The sequence below is a fragment of the Lathamus discolor genome, chromosome 2 (genome assembly GCF_037157495.1).
Source record: "Lathamus discolor isolate bLatDis1 chromosome 2, bLatDis1.hap1, whole genome shotgun sequence".
Classification (NCBI taxonomy): Eukaryota; Metazoa; Chordata; class Aves; order Psittaciformes; family Psittacidae; genus Lathamus; species Lathamus discolor.
In genome coordinates this window covers 54,883,887-54,911,855 of record NC_088885.1, presented here as the reverse complement: position 1 = coordinate 54,911,855, position 27,969 = coordinate 54,883,887, and the positions used below count along the sequence as shown (strand labels likewise).

The 27,969-nt window shown below is 45.2% G+C and overlaps 1 long non-coding RNA gene across 1 annotated transcript in view; it reads left to right on the top strand.

Annotated features, from left to right (window-relative positions):
• The window catches only part of LOC136009206 (uncharacterized), an 85,386-nt gene that overhangs the window by 13,472 nt on the left and 43,945 nt on the right, over positions 1 to 27,969 (top strand). The window lies entirely within an intron of this gene.

Below are 27,969 nucleotides of genomic sequence, written 5' to 3'. Positions count from 1 at the left end.
ACAGCTGTCTTCTTCCAAACTGAGGTGTTCCTGCTTTTCCTGTTTGCTCACCTGCCCTTGTTCCAGCTGCACAAGCTCTCTTTCACTGTGTCAGGCAAAGTGAAAAGCACCTTTGCCCAAGGTGTGAGACCCCCTGAGGCTGATCAGAGGTACTCAGGTACTTTGTGCCAGCAGAGATGTGGAGGAGAGGGACCGAAGTCCAAGTGATAGCACATGCAACACAGCCTAATTGTTTTCTATTAATTTTACATGTACACGTTCTACTCCCACAGTGCACAACTGCAAATATTTTTTCTGCAGATTAACGATGCATTTTCTTTTTCCCAAACCAATGAGAATTTTAAAGTAGAACAAACCCTCATTTTTCTGTCTGAAGAAAGATAAAGGATTCTTTTGAGCCAACTCTACTGAGCAGCCTACATTAACTCTTCCCCCATTTGATCTGAAGCACTCTTCACACAGCCTATAATATCCTCATTTATGAGGCAACCGTAAGAGAAAAGTGAAGCCCCTGGTTGCATCAGGTTGTGTATATCATGTACTGGTCTAGATGACAGGCTGTGTGTAGTTCGGCATTTTCTACCTGCTCAGCCTGACCACTGCTATCCATAGCATCGTTCCTAACCTTGGCAAAAGTTAGCACTTTGGGTGATCCTCAGCTTTTAATGAGGGCTGCTGAGCTCCTGGGGAGACTCTCAGGTTTGCAGCACCTGCAGGGAATGCAAAGGATCATCTCAGGGAGGACTTGTCTCTCAGAGTACTCCACAAGGATGCTGGGATGCAGATAAGGGAAGCTTAGCGCTGGTTTGTGCTCATCCTGATAAATTACACAAGGTTGGAAGGCAGAAATGATACATATGTTTTTCTCACATCATCTGACACAATTGGGAAAAAAAGGCAAGTTTATGGGCATGAGTCTTTTGGTGATGTCTCCTTCTTCTACCAAAATGTTGAATGAATTTAAATAACCCATTCACAATTTGTGTTTTGCAGTTTACTGCTCCTGTGAATAATTCATTTAAAGGATACCTTCTCCCTCCCTGAGGATTCATCATTTATAGATTTTGGGAGCACTTGAGATCTATTAAAGTTAATAAGCCTGCTCTTGAGAAGGTTGTACAGACCCCCAGATAATAAAGGCAGAAGACCATACTCATCTAAACCTACATTTTCAATTAGGCTACACAACAGCCCTTTCTTGCTGGTGATGAGGAATGGGAGCAGCAACTCCATCACTCTATTGTTAGATGGCATTTCTGGCACACAATCTGCCCGCATTTGCTGTCTATGAATTATGGTTTCTCTACCATCTTAAACAGTTAATCTTTTAGGAAGTTTCCTGGAGCCATATTTCCTTTCTACTAATAGAACACCGTATCAGGACTCCTGTCTCTTGATCAGAGTGCTGAGAGTGAGGGAAGGAGGCTGTGGATCCTGAGTGTGAGCAGGGCCAGTGGGACAGCGGGCCAGCCATATGTGATGTCTGGCCTGCAAGTCTCTGTGAAACGTGGAAGATGATTGTCTCAGGAGGTCCCAAGGAGGGAGGATTTGAAAGGTGCTATTGCAACAGTACCTAGTTTAGTGTGACTGCTCCGTTCTTTAGGGAATGTCACTCGGGCTGGGCTGGTGAAAAGCTTCCCTGTAATCCTGCCCTGAGCTGGAGGAGATGACATGCAGGAGACCAAGTGGTGGATGCTGGAAAAGCTCGTAAACACTTTAAAGCCTATTTATGCTTTGCTTTTATGTTTATTTGCCTGCTGTAAACATGATAAGCTGGCAGCAGCTAGGAAATAATTGTTCACCCATATTTTTGTGGAATAAGCACCCTAACCCTGTGCTGGTGAATGCTACCAGGTAGAGCTGTCAGTAGCTCTTGCAAAACTCCTGGCTTGAACAATGTAGACACAAATTAGGGAAAAGGCAGGACAAGCAGAGAGATGGAATCTTGGGGTGAGGGTGGGAACTGACGACTAGCCTTATTAAAGGCTAATTAGCAGGGACTGTAGAAATGAGCAGGCCTAACTGATAAATTGCCATAGCTGTTGCTAGGACGTGTGGGAAAAGCATTGTTGGACCTCTAGTTTAGGTTGTGACCCTCTTCCAGCAATGGAAACGTGTCATGGTTGCCCCATGCTGTCAGCAGGTAAGGGGGCGGGGGGGGACAGGTAACACCAGAGCAAAGAGGACAAGGGGAAAAAAGTGCTCTTGTCTGCATATGATGGTCTACAAGGGAAAAGAGGGCTGAATCTGTAGGTTGTTATTTCTTTTATCCCCCTGCTGTGATTCGGTGTGCTGAGGCAGTGCCTTTTTCTGGGAGCTTACCAGTGGAGTAAGAGCTGCACTGTCAAATGACCATGTCCTCTCATTCCTAATGGATGTAGTGCAGTTTGCTTCTGTGCTGGGTCTTCTGCCACGTCCCTCACTTTGGTTGCTTGATTTCCAGAAGAGCTCTGTGTGTGTTGGAGAACAGACTCATCTGCAGTGGGTCCAGAAGTGCATGCCAAGGGCTTTGGCAGCTGCTGCATTTAGTTCGGCCACAAGAGCATCAAGGCCACCTTTCTGCTCATGAGAGCTCACTTTATACCGCAGCAAGACAGCCATGAGGGCAGCTCACCACAATGCCCACAGGGGAAGAGTTGAGGTCTTAAGTCATGACTGCTGGAGCCACATGCTTTAGAAAACTTTACTATGTTCTCTAGTGGATGCAAATACATGAGAAAATGGGCACAGGAGAACTATTTCAAATGCTATATTTGGTGATGGTAGCCCCAGGCATGACGGACAGCTAGCCAGGAAAGAAACCCCTCAGCCCCGAGTTTCACTGGATAACCAGCTTGGATGTTTCAGACTCAATCAGTATTAGTACAAATGCTCCATTTACCAGCTCAGTAAGTCCTTCTGCCCCTCCAGTTCCTGCCCCATCTCAACAACCCAAGTCCAGATTTCCAAGAAGTGCTCATACAGGTTATTCAAGCCTGTTTTGTAGCGAGAAAGAAAGGCAATTGCTGACATATCTCCAATTTCACTTCCCCATTCTTCCTTAGGGTTCCCGGTGACAGACCAACTTGTCCATGAGATCAAAGTGTCAGCAGCAGTCAGGTCTTTGCAACGCTGAAGGGCTAGAGCATCTTCCTTGTGCCACCTGGCCAGAGACACCATGAGGCTCTATCTGTGTCCTGGAGTATGTCCAGGTAGCATCTCTCAGAGGTGTCGCTCAGACACAAGCTGTGCCAGCCATGGAGCACAAGGCTTTCGTTTAATTCTTGCAGGTATGGGATGGGTTGAAGGTAAAAGCTTCCTCTGCAATGAGATCTCCTTTCTCACTGGTAGTTGCATGGGTGCCCATGACAATGAGGGCAAGTGGTATTTGGTTAGAGAAGGTCACTGCTGCCCAGATGGAGCTGTAGAGCCCTTTCTGCTGTCAGTATCGTCTGGAGGAACTGGGTCACCCAGCCCAGCCAGGCTTCTTGGGAAAGTCCCAAGAAAGCTCCAGGCCTAAAAGTCTTCAAGAAGCTGACACATGTTTGGCAGGCCTGGGGGAGGAAAGCCTCTTGCCCCCTGGATGGCCCCGGCTGGGAATCCTGCTGGTGACTCAGTACTGTGGGATGCAAGTGTTTTTTCAGTCTCCAGAGGCTCCCTCCAGCAAACACCCAGTGATGAATGGTTCAAAAGAGGGCTGCTGGCACCGAGGACGTGTAAGGTGGCAAGACATCTGGCAGCAGACCCTCTTGCCCAGCACTAGATGGATATCGTCTCTCATTTCCCTCCATGAAGGCCACCATCACCTATCCTGAAGGCTTCCCGAAGCTGTCATAGGCAGCACATAAGACAGTTTGAGACTAATGACCTCAGACAAGGAACACAGGTCTCTGGTAAGCTGCAGGCCAGGGCACTCTGCTGCCTGCCACGACAGCGAGGGAAGCAGCTGTGTGCTTGAGGAGCTAAGGAGAAGGGAAGGGCCATCAATCAGGAAGGCAATGGGCACCAAAAAAAACCAACCTAAAAACCTACCTCTTTTGCTTAGTTCTGATCAGAGCATGGCTGTTGGAGACCCAGGTCTTGTGTTGGCTTTCAACATGGGTGTCAGCTTGGAAGGGCATTTCAGGCATATTCAGAGGTACTGAGCTTAGCAGCAGGATTTGACCACGTGTGCATGGGGCTGGAAGGAAAACAGCTTCCAGTCCCTCATGTATGTTCCTTAGGTAGAAAGCACAGCAGCTTGAAGACTTTACTACATAGTTTTAATGGCTAGTATTAAAATACACCAGCAAAGGGGTTTCTAAAAAAAAAAACATGCATTTTTTTTCAGTTGGTGTGGGGACATGAAAGCTGGGCTAGCAGGGGCTAGATGACATTGCTAAATGTCTAGTTGCACTGATTCTGGATGAGTGTATCCTCCAGTGCAGTCAGAGCATGGCTCATTCATCCTTACACAGACGTCTGAAGTACAGCAGCTTGGTCATGACCTCCCAAGTGTGATCTTTTTCTCCACTGATTGCAAAGTGAGCTGAGATGTACACATCTAAAGCTGAGACATGGGTCTCCTCCAGACTAACTGTAGTATAGCATGGAGGCAACCAAGCTTGTGTTTAACTCATCACTGTGGGCATGTGAAGAGGTCTGATGCAGCATCATGACTGTGTGATCTGAGGAGAGCATGACAGGAAGGCAAATGTTTGGTGAGGAGCACTGTCCTGCTGCTAGGTCCTGGGTGAGCTAACCCAGTGGGGTATCTTTAGAGGCACTTGATTTCATTAGCATGACCTGGGAAACCTTTGTATACCTTCGGCAGTTGTCTTTTGCTCCTGGCTATCTGTACTCGTGACTGAGACACAAGTGATGGTCTGGGTGCGTATAAGGTAGGCAAAGTAGACCCAGCTCAAATACAACACTGGTGGTTTAAATGTCCGGGGAACATTTCGATGTTCAGGGCTTGCCAGGCATTTAAAATAACCCCTCTGCTGTCTCTCACCCCAGCAACATTCACAAGCTGTGTAACTGCTCCTCATCTGCTCCATCCTAAGTCATCAAACCTCATTCAGATGCAGCTGGCTTGGGTCAAGGGCTTGTCTTTGCACCAAAGGGGATGTTTCCTATTGGTATTTCATGCTGATCTAAAGAAGCTGAAGGGACCTTGCCCCTCAGATACTGATCCTCAGATACTGATTGGGTGCAGAGGGACACAGCCTGTTGGGAGAGTTTGATGAGGGTCCTGTCTCAGGGACCCCCTAAAGGAGCCTGCAAAGAAAGCAAACGTTTGACCTTAGTACTCAGGACTTGCATGCGAAAAGTGGTGCTGGTCAATGAGTACTGCATCCTCAAGGAAAGATGGAAGCCTGGGAAAGAGAAGGCTCTGGGGAGACCTTAAGGAGGCATTCCTGTAACTAAAGGTGGCCTACAAGAAAGCTGGAGAGGGACTTTTTACAAGGGGTTGTGACAGGACAAGAGGGGTGACTTTAAACTGAAAGAGGTGAGGTATTAGGCAGAAGTTCTTCCCTGTGAGGGTGGTGAGGCCCTGGCACAGGTTGCCCAGAGAAGCTGTGGCTGCCCCATCGCTGGCAGTGTTCAAGGCCAGGTTGGATGGGGTTTGGAGCAACCTGGTCTAGTGGAATGTGTTCATGCCCATAGCAGGGGGTTAGAACTGGATGAGCTTTGAAGTCCCTTCTAACCCGATCCATTCTATGATTCTATGTCCCTCTCTCCATGGTCTGGGAGCTGGCAGAGCCCACATGGTGGCACTGCGACCCAGCATCCGGGGCTGCAGCTACTGCTCTCTGCGAGGATGGGTTGTGCTCAGCAGCTGCTGGGTGCTGGGAGGTACAAATCTGGCAGCAGGTCTGATGTGGGAAGGCTTCACCCTATCTGCACAAGCCTTGGGCCATACGGGACAGCATGACAGGGAGCAGGACTTCCAGCTTTGAATTTCACTGTGGCACCAGCCTTCGCTACAGCTTGGCTTTGTGTCCGTCAATGCTGGTCAGCAACAGAGTCACTTCTGCATGCCACAGGTGACACAAGGCATATGCTGGGTTCAGCAGCTGATCAGGGTGTACCCACTGCTCCTTTTGCTGCCACTAAGACATGGGGGATGGTTTAAAGAGGGTGAAGGCCCTTTCTCCTTCACTTAACCAAATGGCCAAGCAGTTTCTGGATAGGGCTAAGGGTCAGTGAGTGACCCTGGCTCCTTCATCCTGAGCAGCTCTAACCAAACAGCCCTGTCCTGCATCCATACGTTTAACTTGGAGTCTGTGGCCAAACTCTTCCATCATGTGCAGGAGCAGTGAGACCAAACCCACTGACCCTGTGAGCTGCCTCGACAAAGCAGCAGTGACCCCGGCATTCAGCCTCAGCCAGATGTCCTCACACATTATGTGTGTGCCACCGGCTGATTTCTAGATAAAGGCAGCAGTGCTTCCCTTCACTCTGGAAGGAATCAGCTGCTTCCCACCCCAAGGTTAGCCATCTGCAGCCTGCAGCCCCTTCCCTAGGGAGATGCCTGGTAGGGATACAGCTTCTGCCCCACTGCCTGCTGAGGAGCAGATCCCTTGTCCTTGTCTTTGTCTCAGTCATTCCCACATAGACACCTGTAGCAATAAAGCAGCTCCCTGTGCATGGGCTGGCTTAGGGAGGGGGCAATCAATACATCACCTGCAACAGAAGCTGGGGACCTTTTGTAACTTCAGCAGCAGATAGGGCTACAGATCATTCCAGATGAATGGAGCCCTAAGTAGTTACAATTCATACGAATTAATCAAGCTGTTCTCTGCCATGTACTTCATTTAAATCACTAAAGCACTCCTACTGGCATCACTTGGTGGCAGCCTATTTTTGTGGCATGGAGTCTGTTTATCATGGAGCGGAGAGCACCCCTCCACCCTCCCACCCCAGCACGGGGTGGGGAGAGAGGTGCTGAGCAAGGGTGCTGTCCCAGTGCCTGCTGTGTTCCTTCTCCTGCTGCCCCACTGTGCTTACCATGCAGAGCTGGGAATAAGCTCCTTGTGGAAAGCATGCCATTAGCACTTCATGCAGTAAAGCCCAGGGGATGCAGTTAAATGGAGATTGAGCTCTAGATGCCTCCTAGGAAAAAGCCCAACAAAAGCAGCCCCCCTCACAGCAAGTTGTCATAAGATATGTTGTCAAATGGGAGATGGAAAGCATAAAGAATGGAGTGTGTGCATGTGGGGTGTGCTTCTGACTAAATCTTGGGAGGAAGCAAACTACAGGGGAGATTTTCCCTTTACCAGCAACTTCCTCTGAAATGAAGAGACCCACTGGGATGCTTGTGCACAAACTGCTGGGGCAGCAAAACAAGGCAAGGATGAGCAGGACTTGTTCTTGCTCAAATCACTTTCCAGCCCCTTCCTCTTTCTCAGCTTAAGTCAGCCTTGCTCCTAAGGAGGATGCTGTCTCTGCCAAACATAACCCTGGATCTTACCCCAAATCCCACCTTGATCACCCCTTCAAGCCAAGGTGAGTCTGTCTGAGGCCAAGTTTGCAGGTAAGTTGTCCCACAAGGCTCAAGCTCCGGGTATAGTCCCAGCAAAGCAAAGAGGAGGAGGTCATGCCATTGTGCTCCCTTCCTGGGCAGGGTCAGCCCAGCTGCATTTCTTCCCATTTCCAATAGGCTGATGGAGGTAAAGGTCATCTAACCAGGATAACCCAGGAGACGTTGTTTAAGATGCACACGTGATATGGTCCAGATCTCAGGTGTGGCCAGCAGTGCACTTCAGAAGAGGCTGTAACAACCTGTTGAAGAAGTGACACCACTTCGGTGACTCCTAACTATATATGCACAGGAATATCTGCCTCTGCTTGATCTGTTAAGTCCTTGGGAAGAGCACTGCATTAACATGAGTGAGTTGTTTCTTGTCCCCAAGATATTTCTGGTGTCTTTGCTTAGCTCTGCACTGTGCAGAATAAAATGCCTTTAGATGCCAATGTGGGAGGCACTTCATAACCCCCCGAGGAAGATCTTATCCTCTAACCTAATGGTAGGATCAGAAGTGTTCCCAAGCATCAGCCCATTGATCCTGCAGTGGAAGTTGCACAAGATGCATCTATATGCAAGACCTAAGGTGTCCTTCAGGGTGACATGTGCTTTGCCACAAAAAGGCTGTAAATCTTTAATGGGAAAGTGCACTTTGTTCCTTGCTACAAACACAGTAAAAGGCTTTAAATAATAGCTGTTCATGTGGCCCTGAAAAAGGTTGCCATGTGGCTGAACTCTATAAATCTGGACATTTGCTGAATTGATTTTGCCAAGAAACATACTACGGCTGAAAAATGAGCTGGAGGGATAAGACAGTAGTTGCTTGCAGAGTAGATGCCATGCTGCTGATGCTCTGCAGAGAGCTTTGTTCCTCATTTAAAAATTATATTAAAGCCCACTGCAGTAGTGGGAGGTGTTTTGGGTGACTTGAGGAATTACAAGATGAAGCTAAAACACTCTCACTGTGTAGGAACAGGATGAGCTTTAACCCAGTCACTGGGAGAAGAAAGCAGGGTTGAATTAGATGCTGTTACGCAGAACTGTGAATCCAGGTCGACTGCCGAGATTCACTCCCTCTCCGGTTATGAGAGCAGACAGCAGCTGCTGTCTCTTGCTTCCAAAGCTGATGAACATGGTGTGGGGTTTTTTGTTATGTTTTGTTTTGTTTTTCTCTGATACGCTGGTGTAATCAAAATGCTCTTGTTTTGCCAGTAGCTTTCCCTTATGCAGTACTGGTTATACCAGTATAGATTTATTAAGGAATGAGCAAACCAACAAACCACTTTTGGTTGTTTGTTGTTTTTTTTTTTCCTAATGAGGATATTTATGCACAAAAGGGATCAGGCTGGTAACTACAAGAGTTTACATTCATGCCTGTACTTTTAGAGATACAACTTCCAAAGCAGATTAGTACTGTACATTAGAAGGCTCTCAAGCCTTCTAATACACTAGCTGTGTTTGTGATCAAACATTGAGCAGCTTCCCCATATATCCTGGAGCCAACAGGGTGTCTGTGCCCCCTGGACATCCACATGTGGGCAATTCATTGAGCACATAGTTGTGCATGTTTAATGAGCTAAACGGCTCCCAGGCTTCGTTGACACTAGATTTGCATTGATTACATTGTGGATCTTCCTTCCAGGTGAGCACAGACATGTGGCTGTCTTACTCTGGAAGCTGAACTGCTCCCAAGCATTCCTCGTCAGTGCCTGGGGGTAGATGCTCTGTCCTGCTCTATTTATTTTCAATCCTAAAATAATGGTGAAGACATGATCCACACACATCTTCCGGAAGGGATTTGCTTGGTTCTAGAGACTCCAGAATCACCTGGATCTTGAGCGTTCTTCACTGTTGCTCCTGACAGAATTGGATGGATTTGGGCAAGAAACCAAAAGTTCTCTCAGCAGTTTTATCTATAGTATTAAATCAAATGTGCCTAGAAATGTCTACTAGCACAGAACATCCCATTTTCATTTTGCTAAACTCAGTCACTATTCGAAGAAAAGGGAGTTGCAAGCTGCCTGTTGGGAATAGGTCTTTCCAGGAATTGTTTGGGGCAGTGCTTGTTGGCATAATCATAAACCAGCCAGGGACTGTGCTAATGATCTAAAAGTATGGCTCATCGAGTTGCACTAGCAGGGAACATTCCCTGACACTGCTTAATTTGCTAGTGCAGATGAAGGCAGAAATAGCAAGAACCCTATGTTTTTCTCCCCTCCTGCTTAGTTGGTAAGAGAAGTATGTCTTCTATTTAATATCTTTGGAGGAGCTATTTGTATTCTCATTCACTTCTTTTCTGTCTCTCACACGATGTGGTAGAATATTCATCTTTCATTTTCTTACATGCTTGTTTCTGGGTATTGGTTCTGAATGAAAATTGTCTATGTAGTCAGACAAAGTGAAACTCTCCTGAAAGAAGACTTTGAAAAACCATTTTATAAGAACCTGGTAACCAAAGCATGTAATCAGTGCGGAAAAGATGTAGGCTCACAGCCAGATATCACAGTTGCTAGCTCCTCTTTTTTCAGTGCTACTTGAACCCTTTGGCGTGAGGGAAGAAGATATATTTGAGTTCTTCGCCAGCTTTCAGACCGTGGTCCATTAGTCTTCTCTGAATCCTGCATCCCTGGCCTTTGGAAAGGCATACTTTGGAAACCAAGCAGTCAGGGACCAGGAAACTGAGAGCAAAGGTGGTGCAAGACTGGCTGTTTCTTGAGTGAGCTTTATCTACTACTGTGGAAAAACTCCCTCTACCCATCTTCCTGTGTTTCATGCTGTTGAGGATGTTTCTGTACCCACTGATAGACTTACAGTATGGGATCATTTTTTAAATACTTTGTGGATGATTTTAGTAGCCAAAATATGCCCATCATTACAGTAAAATAAACATCTTCATTTCCATCCAGAAACATTTATTTCTCTATAAATATTGACAGGAAGGGTGACTCAAAAGATAACTACATCCAGGACTGTTCGCCACAGCATTGCTGCTTTGAATCCCACTGTGGTCACTCCTTGCCATCATGATGTTGTTATGTTTGCCACAAAAAATGTTGTGAGCCAAGCGTGTTTCTTACATGTTATTGTATTATCTGTAAGCCAGGAATTGATGCTACAGTAAAGAGGCCTCTGAGTTTGCTTTATCCTCTCTATCAAGAGGAAAGGACAATTTTGTTATCAAAGCTGGAGTGTGCATCATCTCCTGTCTTCTCCTTTCTGCACAGCATGTGGCAGATCCCAGTCCTGTCTCCAGTGGGCATCGTGTCACCAGCAAAGTGGAGCAGTTGCAACAGTAGGTCCTGAAGGGCCTCCAGTAGGAGAAGCCATGCTGGCATGTTTATTCAGATGCTTCCTTGAAAGTCTGAGTTGCAATTAATTGGCACTTTCCAAGTACAAAGGGTTATCAGTTAATTCCCATCCATATGCAGTGTGAATGTGATAGCCACAATGGGACTACTCCAGAAATGCGAAAAGTACTTTGTCTGTGAAAGGACCATTTCTGCACAACACTGACCATCAGGATGAAGGTGGTTTTTATCTACATGGCTGCTGCCATCCCTGTGGTTTTGTAGGAGAATTTAAATAGATTATTTTTCAAGAGAGAAAGGACTGCACTCTTCTTTCCCTTCCCCCTCTTCCCACTGACATTTTTAGATCTACGTCTTCAGGCTGTGATAGGTGACAGTTGTGTTTTGTGGCCAAACAGTTTCCTTGTTTCAAATGAGACAACTTTTGAAACCAAAGCACAGCAGTAAAAAGTTGGCAAAACCAAATGTTATTTTCATGGGGCTTTTCCAAGACCACTGCTTCTCTCTTTGCTGCACTTTTCACAACAAGACACAAATACTTTTGACTACAGAAAAGGCCCAGGCCATAGTTATGCAGAGTAGTCCTCTCTCTCGCTTGCCTTGCTTTCTTATTTAAAAAAGTAAAAAGCATGTGTGAGAGGCTGAAAATAGTAAGTTTTCAAGAAGTCTTGTTCAAGATTATGGAATCATGGAATGGTTTGTGTTGGAAGAGAACGTAGAGATCATGTAGTTCCAACCTGCCTGCCGTAGGCAGTGATACAAAGGTATTTGAATACTAAATGCACTAATGCATAAGATGTACTTGAATACCAAACATGATGATCTGTAGATCCTGAACTGATGAAACATTTAGTAGTCCTTTGTGACATTGATTAAAAATCCTTATAAGACTGGAAAAGATGGTTGTTACCAGACCCCTCTTCACAACACAGAGCTCTGGTCCAGGGCCACTTTGTGTCGGGTTTTTAACGTGTGGTTGAACTACAGCATCTTCTGTTAGAACATGCTCAGTCTTCGTTTGAAGTCCCTGGGTGATGGACAATCCACTGTATATATAGATATGTTGTTGCAGTGGTTCATTACCTTTGCCATCAGAAGATGTGTACATCATTTCTAGCCTGAATTGGTTGGATTCATCTTACCTAAATTTAGGTGTTTACAGTGTAGATGTCTGCAGTGGAGCTGATAGCCTGAGAGTCCTCCCAGATTCAAAGAAGAGAAAAAGGCACTTGGTGGTGGGATCCATCTGCCCTATTTCAGCTGTTTGTTTTAGGGTGAGAGAAGTCTCACCCTAAAGTCTACCAGTTATGTTGGCTGCATAACTATTGGCAGTAAAAAGGCCTGGAGTAACTATACTGAGTTGCAGCTGTCCACACTTAGAGGAATACTGTTTGACGCATCTAACATCTGGCTGCTGTTAGCCCTTTTTCTACTGTTAACCTTCAGAAGTCTCAGCCCACACAGAGAGGGAGCAGCTGAGACTCAAGTCACTTTTTACTGTCTCAAATAAATTGAAGAGATTGAGATTTCTGTGTCCTTTCCAGACTTCTTGTCACTAGAGCTCTTGCCAATATAGAAAGAACCTCTGTACAGAGAAGGTTCCTAGGTTGGTCCTGCTACTCTGCAGGTAGGGAAGTACCCACTGTTGTACACACTGTCATCTGTGTCTTTTCCTTTTTTTACATACCCAGAGTAAATGTTTGCTTTCTGAGTGTTACACTGAGCTGGGGATTCATGCTGCCTGCACATCGTTTGGGGAAGTTGTGATGACTTGTGCCTCTTTCATCTCTCTGCAGTGTTTTCCCAGAAACTCCCAAATGCAGCCCAGAGGGTTTCTGAGCAGGACTGGTCTCTAGGATCATAGTGACAGTGTGTGATATTTTGAAATTTATAAATTTTATTACCATGAACTTCTCAAATCTCTTCTTGCACCCCTGAAAAGGAGCAGCATCCATAGTGTCCTGTGACACGGAGATCTGCAGCTCAGCTCTGTGGAGGGCAAAGAACTTTCTCCTGCTTGTTTTGAACAGATCTCCTGCCTCTTCCTTTTAATGCTCCTGAATTCTTATATAAAAATAAAAATAGTGAATAAATAAATAAATACCCCAACACACACAAACAGAGAAAACCAATGCATGATCAGTTCTTATTTGTCTTCTTCCTTTCGCCTACATTTTGCTGCTTCTGGTCAAGGTCTGAAAGCCAGGCAAAAGAGAAAGGACAATATAAAAATCCACTGTGAAATGGATTTAATAGCTGCATGCCTTCTGCTGGTACTGGAGGCCTCAGAGAGGTGGCCATCAGTGGAAGGATTAATATACAGCACAACCTATTTCTCTCATGCAGACATTTTCCTTGAAGTGGGTGTAATGTCTAATCACACTTCCACCAGGCCACATTGTTTTCACAGAAAGACTCGCATGAAGGAAGCAGCAAAAGCCATTCAGTGAGAAAAGGATAAAATGCTTTCCACGGTCCCCGCACTGAGTATCTGCTGTGCAACACACACTGTCAACCGCAGATCTTATCAGGCTTTCAGGTTGGTTTCCACTGAGAGGTGTCTTGCTCTCCTCCTCTGCCAGTGCTGTAGTTGTGGAGTTTATAGCCTACTATATTTTGGTAAGTAATCTCCATATCTCTGCACTGTAAAAGGTCATGAATTCCTGACTTCTTAATAAGAAACACAGCTTCAAATGTCACTGTGCAAATGGAGCAGAAAACTCCAATGACTTTGGCATGCTGTGCCAAACTGGGGAGATGCAATGAGACCTACTCTGGAATAATTGATGTCCTGGTGGCATTCAAGGTCGTTTCCTCTCCAAGGATGGGATATTCAAATCAATCAAAAGAAATTCATCTGCTCTAATCTTGATAACTGTGAGTGCCCATGAATCTCTGTACATCAGAGTCATGACAAGTGGCTGGTATGGTCAATGCTAAGAAATAGGTCTGTAATCATATTTAAACCTACTGGAGTCTTCTCCACCTATAGGCATTCCTGCCCAGGCATCATGGGCATTTGGGAATGGGGTTGCCATTGCAGCATCCTAAAATGAAACAAAAATTGCAGGGTTGGCAACTGGAAAATTCTGTGCTTCAACTCTGTTCTCAAAAACATTAATAACTGCTCCATTTTGTGTGGCTGGTTTGTTATGTTAAGGCCTAACAGAGAGGAAATCTGGGCCTATTTCTGAAATATCCACCCCTCTGCTTTTCTGAGGTCTCCAGCTTGTGTCTCCCTTAGCAGCCAGATACAGACAAAGCTCAGAGAAAGGACAACCACTTTAGCACCTGTGTTCTTCAAGGGCTGGCTAGACAGGAGACGCTCAACATGTAGGTCTAACTCCCTGTGCCCATGGAGGTAAAGGGATGAGGATTTAAGGACACCTGAGCACATCTATAGTCTCAAGCAGCCAGTCCCACGTATCTATCCTGGCTGGAAATACCAACCTAATGTGTGGTCTCCCAGGCTGTTGCTTTTGTGGAAATCAAAAAATCATGAGTAAAAAAAAACCCAAAGAAGCATCTGAACAGCTTTCTTCTTAAAATAAAAGGAGAATAATAACCTCTGGTCATGTATGATGCTGACTTCCCAGTGACTGCTCCCTGCCCCTACACTGCATTTGCCTGTGGGCTGTCAGATTAGACTAGATGATGCTTAGCGGAAGGAGGGGAAGAAAAGAGAAACAAAGAAAGAATTTCACTGCCCAGCTTACAATTTCCTCACGCCATGGCTGGGGGTGGTGTCGGATACTGTGTGTTCCTGCAGGAACCGAACTGTGGTCCCAGATAGAAACAAATGTTCAATGATGGCACAAGCCCATCGCCTCTGAGTTGGTATTTGAATTGGAGCATGAGTTGGGAGCTGGCAGACAGGTGGGGGGCAGCGGGGAGTGGCAGATAATTTATGGGAAAGGTCTTCAAAAGAGCTCTGTTCCCATTCAGGACAATGGGAGCTACTGGGGGCTTCGCATGCTCTTGCCAATCTGGTCACGTAAGCACAAACTCCCTGATCTGGTTTATGAAGAATACCCTTCAGTCTGACACTGACCTCTAAAACAAATAGAGTATTGCAGCGCGCTGATGCCCCATTCATCACCGGGTGACAATGGGAGCCAGGGCCCGTGAGCGAACAACGTTTCATTCAGGGGAGCTCTGAATTGCTCTGAAACACTCATTACAACGCTGCCAGTACCAGCTCTGTGCTGCCCGACAGGGACACTTCTGTGCCCGTCCTAGTTGAAACCCCCTGGGAGGCCTTGGGATGCTACAGCACCATGGGGAATCCTGTTTCACAGCACATGGTTGGGTAAAGAGGCAGGATGGGACAGCTGGAGTGAGCAGGGAGGACCCAGCAAAAGGAAGGATGAGGAGGTCCAGGCCATGGCCTTGCCCAGAAGGAGTGTTTCACATTGCAAAAGGTGTCTCCTCACTCTGGACTGAGCCAAGGGGCAAAGTTGTCCTGGAGGAAAAGAGATGCCTGAGGGACTGTGGATATGGTCCGTTGTGCCCTGGTGGAGACTGAGAACTGTGAGTATAATACAGCTGTGGTGAAAAGTGATAGAGAAACAGGGAGGCAGGGATGAGCAGGGCTGGACATGAAGCCTAGCCAGCCGTGCTATGCCATTGCCATGGCTTCAATCATCAGCTCCAGGATGAGTTTTCTCCAGCTATTTCTTCTGCCCACACCTTTCTGTTGCTGTTCCTATGTATGAGGACAGAGGAGATGGCTGGTGGCGGGAGAAAACCAACATATTAGGCTTCAGAGGACAGTGCAGGAATAATCTGATAGCCCTCTATGGGGAATCAGACCAGAAGAAGGCTTTCCTTCCCCTCCATAAACCAGGCTGGGCTAAGTGCTGAAACATGAAGGTGCATATGCTCACTTAGGGTGTTTTTTCATTCACATTCTCCATCAATGGTTAATTCTTCCTGAATGAGCCTTGGACCATCTGATGATTACATTTGCTGGTCACGTATCTAGATCACAAAAGCAATCACAGTTCTACATATGTTCCTCCTAAGGACCTCTGCAAATGACCAAAGTGAATATGCAGCAAGTCATTCCCATGTGCAGATATTAGCATGAAGTGTGCAATTATAGGGATTCCTCGAGCAAATCGCCTGTGTATGTACAGATGTGTACACTCACACTTTCAGCAAGCCCAGTCTTTTCTAGGGCATTGGGCCTGAGAGAAACGCTCCCACACATTTTTGGAGGGTGTTGTTTCGGGGACTAATTCTGCCAAGGACTTGCCTCTCTGAGAAAGTGGTATTGCAAAGATTGCAATGTGCAACATTATCTTTCAACAGACATCTGCGTTAACAACTGAAATGAAATGATGGCACATTAAAAACTTAACAGCACTGTTGCAAAACACTTGCCAAAAAAAAAAAAAAAGAAGCCCTGAGCTGCTGCTGTAGGTTACTCTGAATTATGCCTGAAAATAGCACATCCAAGTTACTTGGAAGCAGACACACGGTCGCTAGCAAGTCTAATTATCTCCTGGAAAACAAAGCACCAGTGCCTGTGTGAAAGGCTCAGGGCGCGTGTAGGCATTGTCTCAGCGTTCTGGGGAATGATAGGTGGATTTGTGATTTCTGTAGGTCAAGAAATCACGGTGCGCTTGCCAAGTGTGCAGCTGCCTGATCATGTGAAGATCACCTACCTAGTGCTGGCTTGGCCTTCAAGGGATCACAAACAAAGCAAGCCAGGGCAGCACTTTGAGAATTCACGTCTTGATTTCCCAGCTCGCTGCTCAGAGCGTGACAGTGTTACAAGGGTGAAATGGCTCGAGGCAAGTCATCTGGTCAATCATGGTTGTTCCAGTACCTTTGATACTGGTAGGTAAACCCAGCATCTTCCTTCTCTCCTGAGTTGTCCCCAGGAGGTGTCCACTTGTCTGCAGGATGGCAGAGGGAGGTTGGGGTCAGCTGGCTGGAGGGTAGGAGATGGGGCTATAGGACAGGATATCCTGCTGTGTCAGCTATAGATGGAGCTACATCACTGTGTCTGCTCAGGCAGTGCAGCAAAGTGGTGAGCACTGAATTAGGCACCAAAGGCATGGGCTGTACTGTGGAAACCTCTCTGAGATCTTCTGCAGAGGTAAAGGACCTGGTGAGACTGCTTCTGGATGGCTGGTCTGCTGGGAACCAGCATGACCTAGAGGTTGGACATTTCAGTCTATGCAAAAAAAGGCCATCTCCATGCAAGACAAGAGGGCAAATTCTGCTTTAAAATCTTCTGTAATAAGAAGTAATACTCAGGCCCAGAGAATGTCTAGCCAGGGTCAGAAGATACTGTGCATCTGGACCACCTTACAGATCTCACTGTTTGTGAGGCAGAACTTCATCCACCTCTGAGGTCTGTTCTGAACCTAGGTTCTCCTACATAGAACTTCCCAAAGCTGACCCAAGAATCTGTCTTGCATAGGAACACCATGTGAACCAGGGCCAATGTGACTGTGCTTGTGAGCATCAGTGGTTAATCATGCAGCAGGCACAACTACAGGATTTCCAAAAGAGCTTCCAGAAGGATTCAGTCCAGCTAAGATTCGCAATGCCTTCTGGGGACGGCTGCTGGCTCAAGCAGAAACATAGGGTGATCACTATCTCAACATGACAGGCAACAGAAACTCAGATTTAGATGGGCAGAACCAGTCCTTCATGTTCAGATATACCTGGTGTAAAGAACCTGATCTGTGAATGAATACTCAGCCTTCGGGCTCTCATATGTCACTGTATAATAAATGTATGCAAAAAATGCAAATATTTGCATGGGTTTCTGTTTCAGCAGGGTTTGTGTGTGGGTCAGCACTGGAGAAGTTGAAAGGAGACTGGCGAGACACAGGCCACTGCCAAAAAGAAGATGAGGTACCCAAAATGTAGTCCAGCATATTGTGGGTTCTTTGAACTGATAAGCTTGCAGGCAGAATGCAATTTTGGAAACTACGTAGTAAATGGTGGAAAGAAGTTGCTTAAAATAGTAAGTTGTGCCTTTTGGGTAGCTCTAGAGTATGGGAGCATCACAGGGATGGGAAAAGAGGATGAAGGATTTACAGGAGACCTGTGATGTTTTGAAGCAGCAGCTGGAGACCAGAGATGATATGCAGAGCACCTGAAAGAACACTGCCTGCCAGTACATGGGCAACTGAATATGGCCACCAGTATCACAGCAAACATAAGTGGAAGTCAGCTCAGAGGCTGTAACATCTGCATGAAGATGTCTACATGCATGTAGAGAACTAAAGCAGAAATTTCTAGTGCCATTTGAGATGTCTGATTGCATCTCACCTGAATGGGATGAAATGACATGTGACATCTATGTCTAGAAGCTGAATGTCAACTCATGGCAGGTAAGTTCAGAGATGGCTTAACTGACCAAAGGCAGTCATCTACCCCAGGGAACCTGAACAGCAGTCCAGTTTCTCAGCAGTATTAACTAGCTTTTCTTGCGCTACAAGGGGAATTTAGGTGCCAGATCACATGCAGACACTTAGACATGTTTGCTTGAATTTAATCTATGGCTATCTTAATCTCAGGGAACTGCTGTTCAGCAGCGTGAAGACCAATGAGCTAGACCTGCAGAGGTGGTCAGAGCATGGAGAGCTCACAGCTGGGACAACACTGCACCAGGGAGGATGTGATACTTTGGGGAAGGGATTTTCATAATGGGGCTAGTGAACAGCATGTGCTGAACAGCTCACTGCCCTTGCAGGCACATCCTCAAGAGTTGCAAACACAAACCACAGAGAAGGTTCCTAACTGACTCCATCCCTTCAAAATCTCATGCAAGAACCCACATTGTCCAGCACCAGACACAATGCTATTTCTCAGAATTATTTATTCTCAGGATTCCCCCACCCCGAGTAGTTTGTGAGAATTTTATGATAAACCATGCTGATAGCCCTAGTTGGAAAGATGCTGTTTGACTGAGTGAAAAGGCAGCTCACTGTCCTTCGAAGCTTTGCTATCAATGTCAGTGAGATTTATCTTCTGAGCATTTAATGTGGGAGAAGCCTGCGATATGGTGCACATGACTTGGTAATGTGGCAGAAAACAACATTGTAGAGAATATTCAGCATTCGGTGCTTTTGCAAAATTCAAAGGACTTTCAGAAGCTCTCTGACTGGAGCCTATATGTTGCTGCACTCTGAGATGTTGCAAGTGCTGTGTTTGCTCTGTGACATGTTCCGTGCTCTTTCTTAGGGGAGGTTGTGTGTAGACCATCTCCTGGCCTCTGGTCTATTTTACATAAGCAGAGCCATGCCTTCAAACTTAATCCTTTGACAAAATATCTTGAGCCCTCCTATTTTTTTGGCTTGTGTACCAAAGGCTCGGTTTAACCTTTTGCAACAACACAGCACTCCCTGGGATAATGCCTGAAGTCTCTGCCTGGTTAGCAATTATTTAAATACTCTGTTATGAATAGGATCAAAGCCTTCTCTTATTGAAACACTTCATTCCCAATGCCAGGAGTTGTCACTGCATGACAAATGGATTGCCTGTTCTCTTCTCACAAGTGTGCTCTAACCAGACAGGGCTGGGCAGCCTGTGGGATGAGGAGTTTAATTAATAACAATATTTAACTTCTACAATGAAGCACTTAGGGGAGGATGAATATTGCAGCAGCTGCTGCAGCGCAGGCTATGTGCCTGCCTCCAGTGGCTAGCTGAAAGCAAGCATGTGAGCAACGGCTCTGTCAGCAGAATACACAGCCGCATGCACCGTGCACTGTGCCGAAGTGCAAGCTCGATAGCACGTGTCTCCAGGAGTTGCCTGAAATATTTCAGCCAGGCCAGTTTTTCCTCAGTTACTGAGCAGCATAAGTGTCATCGTTCCTCCAACTGATAGTAGCCATGGAAACCGTGACATCACCGACGGAATAGTGATACATAAAAATTCAAATGGCTGGGGACCGGTTGCTAGGAGAGCTCCGCTCGGGAAAGTCATCGGGCAGGCAGCCAAGGGACGGGAGTCTGCTGAACATGTTGTACTTCACCCTGGTGATTTTACCCTCCTCCTCCTTCTCCCTTTCACATGCAAAGCTTTTCTCTCTTTATATTTTTTCTTTCCTTCTTTTTTCCTTTTGCTCCCTCACTATATTCGCCCTTAAATTATCTCAGAGATTTTGACAAAGGGCTACTGAGCTGGTGTAGTAGCTGAATGTTACCACAAAGTGTGCAAGGTCAGGAAAGAAAACCACCTACTGTACTTACCATCAAGCAAAAGCCAGCAGCAGCCACCTTCATAGCACCCAAGTTATTATAAGTGCACATTTTGGATCACTCTGGGGCAATGGTTTTCCACTCGGCTTTATATATACGCAAATTAGTGGGAAATCTTTGATCAAAGTCATCAGAAATGAAGGTAATCTGAACCAAGGGCTGCTGCCTCTGTAGTGGGTAAAACTTTGTATTGCAACTGACCTGAATTTGGGAATTTGAGTGTTTTCCAACAGCCTGAGTCACACCTGGTTTCTGGAGAGCTGGTGCTTCTCATCTGGTGGTTTTGGAACACTGGTGGTCAGAAACAGATGAGGCAAGTCTTATAAGGCAAAGTGTTGTTTTTGATTAGACCAAAATTGTTTTATTAGACCAAAATAGTTAGCGAAATCCACCAACCAAGGAACGCTTTCCTTGGGCTCTGAGAGGGTTTAGTGAGGGAGCTTTTCCAGCATTGTTGGGTGGTCTAATGAGGGATCTTGCACACAGATCTGGTGGTCACATGCTTGCGGGTGCATCCCCCTTGGGTCTACCTGCAACAAATGCATAACTGTTATGTCCATTCCTTTATGCAATAGATTCAGGGGTCTAGGTTTAAATTCATGTTTCTATGTACGTATAAATAGACACATACATATTTTTTTTATTATTCTCCCAGACTGAAATGTAACTTGCAGAGGAAATTGTCCAAGTAGATTTTCCCATGACCACCCAAGTACTAACAAATTACAAGATCTTAATAAAGGCAATATTTATACTGAATAGTCCTGGTAACTGACCAAACAGTGCACTATTGTTGGGGAGCTTTGCCTAGAAATTACTCATCAAAATTATTTGGTAGAGGGTTTTTTTCCAGAAACCGGGTGTGCAAAATTCTTAGAATGCAACCAGAAGCTAAGAAGGAAACAGACAAGGGAAAAAAAAAGCCGATAAATAACATATTATCAGACAGATTCTGATTTGTGAGAAATGCCTGTGCACTCAACGTACCCCCACCACCCACATGAGCCCAGGCTCAACCTGGAGGTGAACACGAACATTGACTGAAAACAAATTCATTTTCATTTTTATGAACTGAGTTGTGACCTATTAAACAGTTAGTACAGTCCAATCCAGACACAGCTGCACTTTTAACCTATTCATGTTTATTAAATGTACAACATAATGTGCATTGGTCACTGAGGTCTTCTTGATCTACAGTAGAAGTTTGAGTTAAGAAGACATCTTCTTAATGTTCACCATAAGTGCAGCACACTGTTTAATGTGTATTTCACTTTCTTTCTTGTACTGATATCCACTCCAAAGAGCCTTCCTTTTCCAATCTGCAGCAGACCCTGACTGGTCTGCCTTGGAGATCCATAGCTCATTGAATTGAGCTCTACGTCTCTGAGTTGGAAACCTTCCTCACACTGACACCTAAACTGAAACATCTTAAATTACTAAAGTCTAATCCTTCAAGAACTGTTAAGCATCATTGTGATACTGGTTTAGAAATACATTTCTGGCTCAATATATCAACTATGATGAAGGAAGAATAAGCATAAACAGAACCAGACCCTTGAAGTTTGGAAAACATCCCCTCAAAAGCTCAAGTACTCAGTAAGAGTGGGCTTGTCCAAGCAAGCAGTACTACCTGGAGAGGCTTCCAGTAGTTAAGCCGTCTGAGTGTAATCAGGGGTCCTGGACTCAGCTCAAGCACTGCAACATGCTGGTTAATCTTGATGGATTAGGTCCTGGAGCGATGTATCTCACTCTGCTTAAATTCCACTAGTTTCTCTTGCATAATGCATGGTGGGTACATGAACTTTGCTTCCACATCCCTAAGTTGAGTGGTACTGAAGAACAAATGAAGGGCTTTATGTTTATGCCATTGCTGATTCCTGGGTCAGTTGGTGCCTCTAGTAAAAGTATTTGAGTTGCAGGTACTTCAATGCTCTTTCATCTGCCCACTGTGACTTGAACTCTTTTAATAAAAGCTGATTGGCACAAGTGAGCCATGAACCTGTTATATTCATTATAAAGATACTACTTTTGTTGGTATTCAACTATTCTTCTCATTTCCCATGTATTTTACGTCATAGTCGCCAAAACTGCATAGGATGCTTAGTGAAGGGAAGAAAAAGGAAACTCAGAACTCTTTGAGTTTAAATGAACATTTTCTTGTATAAACTGTGGCAGCAGAAGTACTTGGTGATTTTCTTCTCTAGGGTCACCTGCAGGATGGACTTCCTCAGCAGAAGGTGGAGGATCGTGCAGGCGTAAATGTAAGCTTTGGGACACTTGATCAGGGTAAGGACAGAAGTCATGGTGAATTCAAGGCAAGTGAACAATGTGAGTAGGTTTATTCTCCCAGTGTATGGATCTGAGCAGGTATGAAACAGGAGACTTGAGGTTTTTCAAGACCATACAGGTTACGCCATCAATGCAATAGACTCAAAAGTTGGTTTAAATTGCCTGCACTAAGAGGGAAATGACTACAACAAAACACAGAACTAGTTAGTCATCAGTGTGCAGATGAAAGAGCATCAAAGTACCTGCAACTCAAATATTGCATGTTACATGATGCACTCATGTAACTGAACTCATTGTCAGAAATCCTGAAAGGAGGAGGTCATGGAGGTTGCGCCTCCTACCCAGTCAGGGTGAGTTGTCCTTTTGAGATCAGAGTCTGGCAGCTGTGGTAGAAGGGAAGAAGCTCTAGACTGGCCATGGGTCTGCCGAGCGGTGTGTTAGCTGGATGTCTCCTCACTAGGCAAGTTATCACCTTTTGGGAGGAAGGTGAGACAGAATTCAAGATCTGTGCCCTTTCAGTGCAGTCAGCAGAAGATTTGTCATCATCTTCCACAGTAACGAAGAATAAAATAATAAGTCCCTTAACTGGAGTGGAGATTTTGCACCGTACTTAACAAACATCCATCTGCTCACACACCTCTGTGTGGTGTTTGAGCATGGTTACTTTAACAACCTTTTTTCTTCTTGCTTAATATGAAGATCACAACGATAATTCTCTTCCATTTTGTCTGAAGATGTGTGTATTTCTATGGGATCAAGTTATCTTTTTCCTACCTTACCTTCAGGGGATGTGAAATACTTCGGGGAAGTGGCTGGCTACATATTTCACTGTCATTTCAGTCTAATGAGCAAGGATTATTCTTTAGTCATCTTGTTAGAAAGCAACAAAAAGTAAACCAGCAGCCCCTTTTAATACATATAGCCATAGCAGAATTTGAACTTGCCTCCGTTAAAATAAGGTAGGCATTTTACTATCCACTAGGATACAAGATCTTTGGCTACCTTCCATGGGAATTTAAAGGCAATAAATTAGCTACAGGAGGGCTTCACTATTGTTTGCTAAATGTAATGGAAGCAGATTTAAATTTACAAGGGGAAAAGCTAATAATTAAAAATTGAACATAAGGGCTATAAAGTACAAAATGGGTTCCTTTGGATTGGAATACAAACTTTGTGAAAAGTAGAGCTCCTGCGGTGTTATGTTTTTCTAGAATGACTAAAAAAAATTATTGTTTAAAGGTGTTTTTTGTTGCAAATTAATTGCTTGTGGCTTCCATGGATCTTACAGCCTATAAAGATGTAACTCTTGTGGTTTCCATTGATTATTTTATTGAGGGTTTTCCCACACACCTTCCACGTTGTTACCAAAATCACATACAAATGAACAGAAGTGCAGGTGAGGAAGTTGTGAAAGCTACTAATGCCCCAGATCTGGCAGACCTTAAGCACTTAGGGTACAGATCACAGCTGTCTCCAGTTCCCTCTCAGATTTCATGCATTTGCCCCTTTTCCATGCAATGTCCCATGGGCCACTAGCAGCCACTCAGTCTGGTATATATCATGGTTCCCATCTGAGTGAGGTCTGTGGGTCATAGGGATGTGCTGCTCGATCTACCTATATAAGCCTGGAAGTAAAGAAAAAAATACTCCTCCCAGGGATCCTTTCAGACTAGAAAAAACATTGTCTTGGTCTGTTTTAAGCCCTTTACCACTGAATGAGAAAGACCTATTGGCATTTGTGCCATCCAAGTATTTTACTTTGGGAGGTGGCACTGGGATCAGTTGCTGTTACTGTAGCTTTGCCAGGTTCATGTGATGGAATTGTACCTGCCCTTATGGCAGATCATACGTCCAAGCAGGTTTTGGACAGGAGTATTTGGGCTAGTAGTTTGACTGATCCCTCAGCAGACACCAGAAAAGGCAAGCTGGAGAAAGGTCTGCTGGCAATGCAGGACTGGCCAGCAACCTGGCGGAGGATGGAGAATGACCAAAGGAGCTCACCATTTGCCTTCTCACCAGCAAGTCCAAAGATGCCAGCAATTCCAGCTGCCCATGTAGAAATGCCACAGTATCCCACAGCCCTATTACTGGGAACAAGGGTTAACAGAAAACCTTGTTCTTGGTGTATTTTTCCTCAATGGGATTTTCCTTTCTGAATTTTAACTTGTGCATCTCAGACAGTCCCTTTCCCAGAAGCACCTGCTGCTCACATCTATTTCATCTGTTCAGTCTCGTTCATGTCCTCATTTCCTGGTTCTGCCACCAGTTTGTTATTGTTCTTCTAATTTTAAACTTCTGATCACTACAAAACCCCTGCTGCATTTTCTCTGTCATGCCACTTCTGCCAAATAAGCATCTGAGTTATCCCACCTTCTAGAGCTGTCCTGTTTCATTCCCTAGTTCTCGTTTTTCACTGAATTATTTTTGCTCTAAACTTTTCCCTGCTCAGACTGAATTTCTTCCTACCTTTTCACTCCTAGTCTGGTTTCAGCCAGGTAATATAAACTCGAAGTCTCCTGGGACAGGTAACCTAATATGAAGAACATCACACTAGTCTATTTGTGTGAGCGTTATGAAGTGCCTATGGGAAAAGAGAGCTATCCAACCAGCCACTATTGTGGCTTCAATAGCACTTCATCCACAGGAAATTTTTTGAAGGGGACAGTGATTTTAAGCCTATAGGAACACAAAAAAATGGGATACAAAGCAGGGTGGGGTTATCCTCAGAGCTTACTTATGTAAGGTAAAGGTGTTTATAGATAGGTTGTACATTGGAGCTAATCCCTTTGGGTACAAATGTATTTGCTGGTTTGAAGGATGCTATGAGACTCTAACATTAGTCAGATCACTCATGGCTATTGTGCTAGGTCTCCTACTGATCCCATAACAAACAGGACTGGGTAAGGAATGGGGAGCTTTTTGCTGAGCATATGTGAAAACTTTGTTCCCCTGTTTTGGCAGGGACTCCGTTTCATCTTATTTAACACTCCTCTGCAAATGAGCAGTTTAAAAATAAGGGTTTCCCTTCTCCTTTTGCAGAAGGACAATAAAAAGTTGCAAGATTTTCAGCTTCAGCCTAAATTCTGAGAGGAGGAATTAAGGTAGGGAAACCTGTTATTTACTGTTACATTGCTGCTGTATATCAACATATACAACTAGGCGGCACAATCTAGGCTCAAACTTGCATTATTAAGAAAAGATCATTTCTGAACACAGAAAGTTTTAACAGGCCTCTTGGTCCCTGGCACAAGGAGTCGGTGCTTACAGAGAGTAAGGACTGAGAAGTTGGTGCAATTCTCAAACAAAACTGCTGGCAGTCTGAATGACTGTAGATGTGTTTTGCAATAGACTTTGCTCACTAAGGATCAGCTTCTACAGTTTGCTCCCTCAGCACATTAATCACTAGCTGTAGATGGGTGGAGGGAAATGCATTCAGGTTTTAGCAGAACTTTTAAGTGTTGAAATTGTCAGTCAGTTAAGAGATGTCAGAAGTTCAAATTAAAGGCTGCATTTGAAATGTTTGCAATGGCACTGCAGTTCAAAAGAGCAATTCTTTTCGTCAGAGACTGACTGATAGTGCAAGTACCCCTACATCAGCCAGGGGAGATCCTCTAATTCGCTATTCAACAACAACTGCTTTTTTCCATTGACTGAATAAGGACCAAGGATCTGGTAGCCAAAGGTTGTAGAAAGTCTCAGCTTCCCACTGGTTTCTTGAATTCTGGCTGCATGCTCCAAACATTAGGGTCTCAAGGTTATTATCTTCACCTGAGCTGTCTACTTGGATGGGCAAAGTGGTAGAATGGTCAGTTTGACGCAGAGCAAGACAACTTCTACCTGGAAAGTGAGTATACACAGACATTGTTCTAGTGTCTCCCATGGGCTCTTTTGGTTGCCACTTCTCCTTGTCTTCATTTTCCCTACATGCAGTAAAAAGACGATGCTCCAAAGCCACTTCCTCATGTAACAAGGACACAGGGAATAAAGTCACCCAACAGCCCTTTTGACATCACACGGGTGCCATGTCACATCACCATCATAGATGTGTGGATGCAGTGAAGCTACCAGCTTCACTCAAACCAACACACTGGACTTTTCCAAACCCACATCACTGGTGTGACACTCAGGCTAAGGCAGCGACTTTTGGACATAAAGCCTGAGATGATTTCATTTTGTGAAGTGTTTCAGTCGGCAGCCAACCAGACTCTTAATGTGTATTCAGCATTTTACTTTTTATACAGAAATAAATGGCAGAATTCCCACAATCTTCAAAGGGAGAGCACAGCTCTGAGTCTATATGTAATGTATTACTATTAGATGGAAATACTTGCTAGGCTCTGTTATTGGTGATATTCAGTGTTTTATTTGCAACTGCTTTATTTTATTTTATGTTGGCATTGCAAATAAACTTTGTGGTTTATTCAAGGAAAGAAACAAAACCTGGTTCAGGAGAGTTTAGCCTATGGTTCTTTCTATAATATGAAAATTCAGAGATTTGGATCAAGCTGTCTTCCTGAATAGAATTACAAAAGGAGGGGTGGTGGTGAACTCAGCTCTGCTTTGCAGCGCTGATCCCAGTTTCAAACATAATCACCTCCAAATGTTGCAGTTTGAATCTGTGCTTAAACAGAGAGGTGGGTTTGATGGAGAAGAAGCAGGCCAGAAGAAATAGTTGACATGATCAGGTGAAGCCATGCTTGGGGGGGAAGGGGAGGCAATTGTGGTGCTCTTTGGCATGGCTGCAGCTGCAGGCAATGTGGGAAAGGGTTGACTGAGCAGCAGTTTGCACAGGTCACAGCTGAATCCAGTCCTCATGAAACCACTGTGCTGCGACGGCCAGGCTGCCTTAAGCCCCACGTGTGAGCGTGGGATCCATGGATGTTCCTAGAGCCAGCATCTGTATCCATAGCTGGCTGCCTGCCCCCAGGGCCCTCCTCACCTGTGCACATACTTCATTGCAAGTGCAAACTGTGGACCAAGATCCTCAAAGGGATTGCCAACAACTGCAGGCTGATTTATGAGTTGCTGTCAGATGCGATGCGATAGAAAGAGGTTTGCAAGCTTCCCAGGGAGACCAGGTGGCTCTGAAGAAATCTCTCTAGGTCAGGGCTGCTGGTGATTAGTGCCCTTGGCTAGTTACAGCTTGGAAGGTTGTACTTTCTGCAGCTGAACATCTGAAGGAACCTGAGACTGGGAGGAAATGGATGGGTGGTGATTCTTCATGACCCTGTCTCTTGCAGGCGGGAGCTGGATTGCTGGGGGCAAGTTATTCCCTAATTGTACATTAGTGCCGTAGCTGACCCAGTGGGCCCAGTTAAGGACCATGACCATGTTCTACCACATGAACAGAAAACAAAGTACCTGTGCGCTTTGGGAGACAACAGTAAATACAGCGAGCAGATGTGAGGAAGAGGGCAAAAGGAAAAGCTGCGATAGAGCCTCTCATTTTCCTCTGCAGCACCTGTTTGTGGTCATAGCTGTAAGTGGAGTGCTTGACCCAGGGACTGCTCTAATATAGTGATTTCTTTGTGCCTGGCCCAAGACCAACCAGCTTCCCTGGGTCAGCAGGCAGCAGTAGATGTGCAGCGCACCAAGCAGAGGGAGAGGCAGCAGCCCCGCATGCGGCTCTCTGCTTATCTCATTTGGGAGCAGTGTA